Source organism: Ochlerotatus camptorhynchus, unplaced genomic scaffold, assembly GCF_037179485.1.
Source record: "Ochlerotatus camptorhynchus isolate MF236.1 unplaced genomic scaffold, CSIRO-AGI_Acam_v1.1 ptg000626l, whole genome shotgun sequence".
NCBI lineage: Eukaryota > Metazoa > Arthropoda > Insecta > Diptera > Culicidae > Ochlerotatus > Ochlerotatus camptorhynchus.
Window position 1 is genome coordinate 813,327 of NW_027041105.1, and position 8,909 is coordinate 822,235.

The 8,909-nt window shown below is 41.1% G+C and overlaps 2 non-coding genes across 2 annotated transcripts; both read right to left on the reverse strand.

The window, feature by feature from the left end:
• Positions 1-3,101: 3,101 nt before the first annotated feature.
• Positions 3,102-3,173, reverse strand: TRNAD-GUC (transfer RNA aspartic acid (anticodon GUC)). Its single transcript has one exon. It is a non-coding gene; the product is annotated as a tRNA-Asp (tRNA).
• A 610-nt stretch (positions 3,174-3,783) lies between these two features.
• TRNAN-GUU (transfer RNA asparagine (anticodon GUU)) lies at positions 3,784-3,857 on the reverse strand. The gene has a single exon. It is a non-coding gene; the product is annotated as a tRNA-Asn (tRNA).
• Between the last annotated feature and the right edge of the window lie 5,052 nt (positions 3,858-8,909).

The window sequence follows — 8,909 nt, forward strand, 5'->3', positions numbered from 1 at the left end:
AAAAATACTGGTTTTTGAGTCAAAAGTTATTATACGTCGTTTGGTGTCCCCTATTGTTTCTTAAGTCAAAGTGTATTTACCAGGATATTCGGGAGAATTATCAATTACGTGCAGCCCATTCATCATTTTAGGAGTACCGAAATCATCTTAGCAACAAACAGTTCGATTTATTCACTTTAATAATGAGAAAGCGAAACGACGAACGTACACTTTTCACGGGTTTCTCAGCGCTGTTACTTAAGTCAAACGGCATCTCCATAGAAATTGGGTGACTTAAGTAACATCGAAAACTATTTTGATCGGAAGGTGATTACGTCAAAAAGCAATTTGACTGGCAAATAAATTTAAAAATGGGATTTGATCCTATATTCGGACAGTATATAATGTAATAGCAGGAGAATCGATTGACACTGATAGCTCGACTTTGTTTACCTTTGTTATATTCGACGTAATGAAAATTTGCTCTTGAATTGTATTATATGTTGTACGAATTGAACGTAATTTTGCTATTGTACCGAATGCTAGGCAATACGAATGTTTCTCACAATTAACGAACACAATGTTATATCTGCGAAACTGAGTTTTTATGTTTGTAAGAGAATTAACGAAAAATATGTTCAGTGTAAAAAGTAAATAAAACGTAGACATTGTTTAAATGAAATACCAAAATGCCCTCAAAAGTGTTGAAAATGGTCTTGAATCACCATAATGGCCTTGAAAACATAAGAAATGGTCTTAATGGATATTTTAAATATCGTTTAAGGTGATTCATTAAAAAGTCCACAAATGGACGCCAAGTAGTATTTAAATGCACTTATACTTCGAATTTACAAATACACAAATCACCTGAAATTGCTACTTTATGTATGCTGCAGTAACGGCGACTTCCCCACTTAAAAACCCTCTTTGACAACATGATGGTGCTGGCGTTGCAAAACTTACACTAGACACTAAGTGCTGGTAGCTCCAAGTGGCAATTTTCAGCAGATAATTTATCAATACTAGCGCCAAATTGGTCGAAAGTGATAAATTTATAGAGGAAATCAGGAGATGCTAGCGCTACGTAACGGCAACGTTTCCACTTAACTTTACACAAGTTTCTGACCGAACTTGGCCGTTTGGTCTCTGTGAGATAGCTTAATACAATTAAATAGAAATGCCAAAAACCCACTGAGTAGTTTAGCTGTTCTGATTTCGGTACAGTTTGTTGTGATTGAGTGTCGGAGATTGTGAGTAAGCTGAAGGATGTCTCGCTGGATACGCCTAAGACTGAACGGGCGGTAGCTGGTGGCCGTGAACGGTTCCTATGGAAATAACTAGATGCGACCCTCATCCCAGATGACCATGGCAATACAGGAAGTATTACAACAAAGGTAATTGCTATTAGATATTTTGAAAACAGTGACAAATAGCGGACATGAAGAACCAGTGGAGGTGCCGGGCAAAGGTGTTTATCCTAGACAAATGGTAAGTTACAAATTCGCTGTTGTCGTTGTCGTAGGCACCGTCGTAGTCGCTGTCGTAATCGCCGTCGTAGTCGTAGGCAGTACCGTTAGTATATTTAAAATTAACCATCAACCGCTGAAAATATGGATTATCGCGTATTTCTGTTGTTCATTACATGCCAAGTGAAATTCGAGAACGTAATTTCATTTGAATAGCTTGTTTAACCAGGTCTTAAACAATCTTCACGTCGGTCATGGCTTGTTATGATTGTCTGAACCATGCGCAAAGAGAAAATCGAAACATTGAACGTCGCGTGAAAGTGGATCTTAATAAAGGCCTAAGTACTCTTTCGTAGTTTTTAGTTTTAGGATTTCAAAGATCGTCGGTTGCAGTGGCTTTCTTACTTAGCAGAAAACCGCGATCCCAGGTCCTTTCATGTTAAAAATGTATGGTAAGATCGCATGTTTATCGTGTATTTTGTAAAACTTTTCGTTGTCGTCGGTGCCGGGTTTGAATAGTTATAAAACTTGAGTAACGCTATAATGTGATATGAGGGGCTCGGTGGCCTTAGAGCAACCGGTTTTGCTTACTGAGCAGAACATCATGAGTCTAATCTCAAGCCCAGCCACATTCAAGATTCGTCAATCGTTTTATTTGTTAACATGACTACATGGTAATAACAGCAACTCGATGATTAAAAAGGAGCTCGTCTGCCTAGTGGCAAACGTTTTTGCTTACTGAGCAGAAGACCGTGGGTTCAATCCCAAGCTCCTTCACATTATATGATTGTTAGGACATCAATTCAGCTTATCGTTTACCAAAACGAACCCTGCTGCAAACCCAACCCTATTACCCAATATCCCAGTGATTCCTCGTGGAAGTGCAGAGGTGTTCTCGGCTTCCATCAAAGCGAGTGTCACGTCAACACATTCCTACCCCTTCTTTTCTTGACCTGTGTTCGGGCGCGGCCGGCGCTGGTATTGCCTAGTTTTAGATAACCAGTTTTTACACATTGAGGATGATTGCTAGTCCCAAGCATCGTCTATTGGTTCTCTGTGTAATTTCAGCTGGTCTGGCAATAACAGAGCAGCAACCGTGGGCGGTCAATGATACTCATGCTCATGCTGCAGTACAGCAAACGTGCAGTAATAATTTCATTTTGGTACGTGTCGTGCAAGCTGATATTTGCGAAATGGGTACACGGCGAATGAGAACGACCCAAATTTGAGTTTAGTTCACTCATAATCGCCAAAAGTGCAGGAACTCAGCGATGGGTAAATTAGCCTAATGTTTTCCCAGGTTTTTCCAGGATTTTCCAGGGAAAAAATCCCGAATTTGAGAAAAGTAAAGATTGCATTCACTCAGTCTATTGGTACTACTCCGAGACTGAATAAAATTTTCGTCAATTTCCTCATTTTCCGGCAGATTTTTTAGGTTTTCCACAGGAAACCATGAGGCAAATTTTACTCATCGCTGAGTTCCTGCACTTTTGGCGATTATGAGTGAACTAAACTCAAATTTTGGTCGTTCTCATTCGCCGTGTAACCACCTCGTAAGAGAATAAGGATCCCACAACGAAACACACTACAAGTCCTTAGAATCGCCGCAAAAATCCTTAAGTACGGAATGAATCACGGCAAAAAAGGTATTTGTTCCTCCCCGACGGGGAATTGAACCCCGGTCTCCCGCGTGACAGGCGGGGATACTGACCACTATACTATCGAGGACCACATGGGAAAACATCAACTATCAGCAAACAAGTTTTATTACCCAATAATTGAATTTTAAGCTCTTATTTGTAGTTTAATAAAAAAAAAGATGAGGTGATACTTAAAGCCATCAGACGTTGTGGATGGGCAATCAGCAGAGTTTCTAGCCTTATCAGCTACTTAAGGTAGCTTATCATTCGTCGATTCAAAATCACACTAGCATGAAGCCGTTCGTCACAACACAACCGATAATATTATCTCGAGCGACACCACTTACCGTTTCTCCTGTATCTACAATCTACGACATGCATCGCGTAAAACTACGTGCTACTCCAATTGCTACAGAATTCTCAATGTGCATATCCCCTGGCGAGTTCGTGGCACCGCAACAGTGTGTTCTCTTATTTTCTTGTTGTAAGACTTTTCAAGTTGCGGTTTTCTTCTCTACATCTACACACACACACGTCATGCAATGAAGACAAGAAACTTTCTTCCTCGATTCTCAACCACCGACTTTCGACTCTACTATCGTAAATTGAAAATCGATGTGGTTACGGCCTTCGGCAAAAATTTCAAACTAAGAGTGAAACTATTTCCGAATGGAAATTTATTTTCCAAAAAGAATTACCGCCCCCGGGTGGACTCGAACCACCAACCTTTCGGTTAACAGCCGAACGCGCTAACCAGTTGCGCCACGAAGGCCATATATTTCGCAAAAACAGACTCTCATCTTACCTTCACCTTATCATCCGGTCGAGTGATTCTGCTCCCATCACAAGTAAAGCCACTTTTCCCTCGGTGAGTTTCTCGCCCTTGTCGGGTAAATTGAATTAATCACCAATAATTAGCTTCACGGGGAAAACGTGCTCTTCATCACATGCCATGCTTGAAATTGTCCCCTGTGGTGAGATTTTTTTTTCATACCGATTTCCTCTTCGTTGCTTCCGTGCCACCCAGAACCTTTCGTTGAGGTAGCAACCGTCCGTCGTCATCGTCGTCGTCGCGTCGAAAGATGGGAAATGTCTGCGTTGCGGTTTTTATGTGCTTTGATAACTTCTGGGACTCTGGGAGATCTCGGTGTTTGTATGTGCTTGATACATGATCTTTTCCTTCGAATTCATCTCCCGTGTCGTAGGTACTTTTTCCCTCGTTGTTCGTACGGCAAACGTGCTCGAGACGAAAGGTTAATTTTGGTTGATGCTTCGTTGTGAGCTTAGGAGCAGAAGTATGATTCTTCCTCTACCGGTGCAGTCACATGAGAGCACATTTTCATCTACGGCCGGCGTAGCGTGGAACATCAAATTGCTGCCGGGCAGATGGAGACATGCACCTTTGGGAAATTTGTTCTAACTTGTCCTTTGAATCTTTGCAATCAGGGAAAACGGGAGGTCAGATTGATCTGAGTATGAATATTCTGATAATCATACATTTCTAAATCTTATTGAAAAAAATGTGGCAAATCTACTATTTCACTGTCTCTTTTAACTAGTTGATTACCTTCTCGATGCTGGAATTTTGAAACGCTGAGCGATAAATATTAGTGGCAGAGCAATAGTTGCCATACCGTTAGTACCAAGACTGAAACTGAATGCTCATGTAAGAATTCTAGATACGTGACCAGACTGAATTTCAATTTAAATACAAATTCGCAGCTCACTTCCTGCGAAACCAAATCTAGATTTTCAACACGCGAAATGACGAAATCTGGATGTGCGATATATGAGGATCCGACCAAAGGAGATTTCCGTGATTTGAATGATTTTTTTGAAAACTATCGCCCTGTCGCTTGAACATCAGAAAATCAAACAATTGAACGGCAAACCTGCTGAACAATAAGAAAAACTAAATTCTCGACACCGTTGCAGAACATTACATCATTACAGTTTGAAAATATTCTAGCCCGGAATCAAGCTTTGCCTGAGTCATTCAAGTAGGCTGCGCTGAAAATCTGACGTGTTGTTTTTTCAGCTGCGTTTCTTCCTTCCGGAAATTGAACAATTATAGTTTCAAAATATTTTAAAGTTTGTGCCAAAACTTATATCCAATCATCCAAGAAGTGATCAGTGTCAATTTTGCGTCGGTCGTTGTGTTTTTTTCCCTTTATTTGGTTGATGATCCGGTCAAAATCTTTGTGAGACAACTGGCTCTGATCATCGCTTACGTGCAATCTGAAAATGCACAATTGAAGGATCGTTGCTGGTCTTTTTCACGATGCGTGCACAGAATGTCATGAAGAAGAAAAGTGATAGGGGAATTTACGTATTCTCGGCAACCTAAGCAGCGACCTTCTTTCTATAGCCTTTTTCTCTAAGGAACGCACACATATGCAGTATTGGTTTGTTTGCAATCTTTTACTGCCAGCTGCTCTAACAATTTCAGTCGAAAGAATTGTCAAAAACTGTTTTGAAACGCTTTTACAAAGCTCCAATCTTCTCTAGTGAGAGCGAGTATTGTCGGCAACCAGTTTTTCTTCGGCAACCGTTCCATTTGAACTGCATGTAAATCTGCTGTTCTATTATCGGCAACTCGAAATCAGCTACAATTTGTAGTGCGTGTGTTTCATTTCAAGAAAACCTTGCTAGATTGCTTTTTCTCAGTGGTAAAAATATAGTCAAATTGAAGCTGAAAGCATAAAGAATCGTTTGCATGCATTCAGTGAAGTGTTTTCGCAAGAAAATCCAGTGAAAATAGTGTTTCAATTTGGGTTGCCGAAAATAGTCTGGCATGCCGAAGCCGTCATTTCCCCTATTTAGTTATTGTGTGGTTGGATTCGCTCGAGGAGGAATTGTTTAAAAATGACTAGAGAAAATTAAGCATCGGGAATGCGCTCCCTGATATATTGATTTGGGGAGTACGTTCCAGTTGAAGATTGTTCGCTCTAAATAACCCTTTTTTGAATACATTTCATTAATCAAACATTATTATATGCTGGGTTGGGGGGAGGGGGGGGGGGGGTAGCCTAAGGGTTTCAAAGGATTTGTAGACTGGACAAGGGTTCGTGGTTTTGCCAGTCCCTTGTCACGTGTTGATAGACGTACATCTTGTCGATTGTCTTCCAAAGGTCTTCAATGAAGTTGATTCACCCTGCTGCAACAAACCATCAGGCAGAACTTTACAACCAGTGAAGTATCTGCAGTCATAGGTAATCCTTGCACTGATGATGGGTTCTATTCACATCACATTACATCACGTTGACCAGATTGAATTTCAATTCAAATGCAAATTTTTTCAAATAAGTGTGATTAAACCCTCAAATGACAAAGTGGTGAAAATGATACAATGGTAAATATTCACCTTTAACCATATTCAAGTTCTACAGTTCTAAATAATACTCAAACAAATTAGTCACTTATGCTGCGTAAGTATCCGGGAATCTTGGTACACAAAGAAAGATTCAACAAACTGCGTGTAGAAGCACCGACTTATGATGTGGCAAATAAAATTGCTGATCACGAGTTGTTTAGTGTTGAGTACAACATCTACATCCCTTCTCGAGATGTGGAGATAGAAGGCGTGGTCTCCGACGCGAGTCTGACTGTCGAGGACTTGAAACATGCCTCGGGAACTTTTAAAAACTCGACATTCGCTACCGCGCTAGTGAAGATACTGGATGTAAGGCAACTGCATTCAGCATCTTTGCTAGACGGTAAAAAAGTTTATAAACATTCAGACTCGTTCCGGGTGACTTTCGCAGGTTCAGTTCTCCCAAACTTTGTTAAAATTGATGGTGCTTTTTTTCCGGTGCGACTGTTTGTACAGAGGGTATATAATTGTACCAACTGCAAAAGGCTGGGACACTCGGCCAGCCATTGCGGCAACAAAACTCGTTGTGGCAAATGTGGTGAAAACCACAAAGAGGATTCTTGCCACAAAGAATCAGTAAAATGCGCTTACTGTGGCGAGAATCCTCACCCCTTGCAGGAGTGCCCGATGTACAAACAGCACTCCGATAAAGTGCAGCGTTCAATCTCTGGACGCTCCAAGCAGACATATGCTCAAATGTTGAAGGCTGCATCAGCCGTCCAAGATGCAAACCAATTTTCGGTTTTGTCAGTTGAAGAATCGGACTCTGACTCATCCGATGAAGGTGATTCTACGGTGGTACACGCACCTTCAAAAATAGACGGTTCCTCAAAAAGAAAATGCCCCTCCCCGAAAGTGCGCCGTAAGAAAACTAAAGTCACCTCCAGACGATTGCCAAATTCCCAGGGTAATGGGGATGAAAAAACAAAACCGAAGGCTCCTGTTGATCCAATCCCTGGATGCAGCAAGAATTTTCCGCCATTGCCCAACAAAGATAAAAAAAAATAAAAAAGCTGCTCCTCAAACTTCTCAAAAGAAATCCAAGTCCGAACGAGGTTTGCTAGCTTTTTCGGACATTGTGGAATTCATATTAAACATGTTCAACATACAAGACCCTCTAAGAAGCTTAGTTTCTGCCTTGCTTCCAACGTTAGAATCATATCTTAAGCAATTGACTGTTTCATGGCCCCTCCTTGCATCAATCATATCTTTCGATGGATAATTCGTCGAACGAGGTTGAAGATATGATCACTGTGCTACAGTGGAACTGCCGTAGTCTAGTGCCTAAACTAGACTCGTTCAAATTTTTACTTCACAATTCTGATTGTGATATATTTGCTCTCTGTGAAACATGGCTTTCTTCCGATAAAGAACTCAACTTCCACGATTTTAACATTATACGCCTGGATAGAGACGATTCTTATGGAGGAGTACTTTTAGGGATCAAAAAGTGCTACCCTTTCTACAAAATTTCCCTTCCTGCTCTATCCGGCGTCGAAATCGTTGCTTGCCAAATAAATGTGAAGAACAAAGATCTTTGCATAGCTTCAGTATACGTTCCACCAAGAACCTCCATTAGCCGTAGTCAACTCTGGAATCTAGTTTCGATTCTTCCATCCCCAGTATTAATTCTGGGTGATATGAACTCCCATGGTACTGGGTGGGGCGATCTATATGACGACAATAGAGCGGCTATTTTTTACGATTTATGTGACGATTTCAATTTGACTATTTTGAACACTGGTGAAGCGACACGTATAGCAAAACCTCCGGCTCGAGAAAGCCGACTCGACATATCTTTGTGTTCAAGATCGCTATCATTGGATTGTCAGTGGAAGGTTATCAATGATCCCCATGGTAGCGATCATTTGCCAATCATCATTTCAATAAAGTGTGGCCCTCACTCTGCAGAACCATCTCGGGTTCCATTTGATCTTACAAGGAACATCGACTGGCAGAAATATGCAACGGCGGTGACAATCGGTGTCGAATCAATAGATGCGCTTCCACCATTGGAAGAATATCGATTCCTAGCCGATTTGATTTACAAAAGCTCACTGGAAGCACAAAAAAGAAAAGTTCCAAGTGCACCCTTTAAAAGGAGACCAGCCACACCTGGTTGGGACGAAGAATGCACAAAATTGTATGTAGAAAAATCTGATGCTTTCAAAGCTTTTCGTAGACACAAAACCTCCACTTACTTCGAGGAATATTCAAAGCTTGAGACAAAGCTGAAACAATTAATCAAAGCAAAAAAACGCGGTTATTGGCGCAATTTCGTCGAGGGACTCTCACGAGAAACCTCAATGAACACCTTGTGGAGGGTGGCTCGCAACATGCGTAACCGCTCATCTTTCAATGAGAGTGAAGAATACTCCAACCGATGGATATTCGATTTCGCTAAAAAGGTCTGTCCGGACTCAGTTCCAGCACAAAATATTCTTCGAGAAG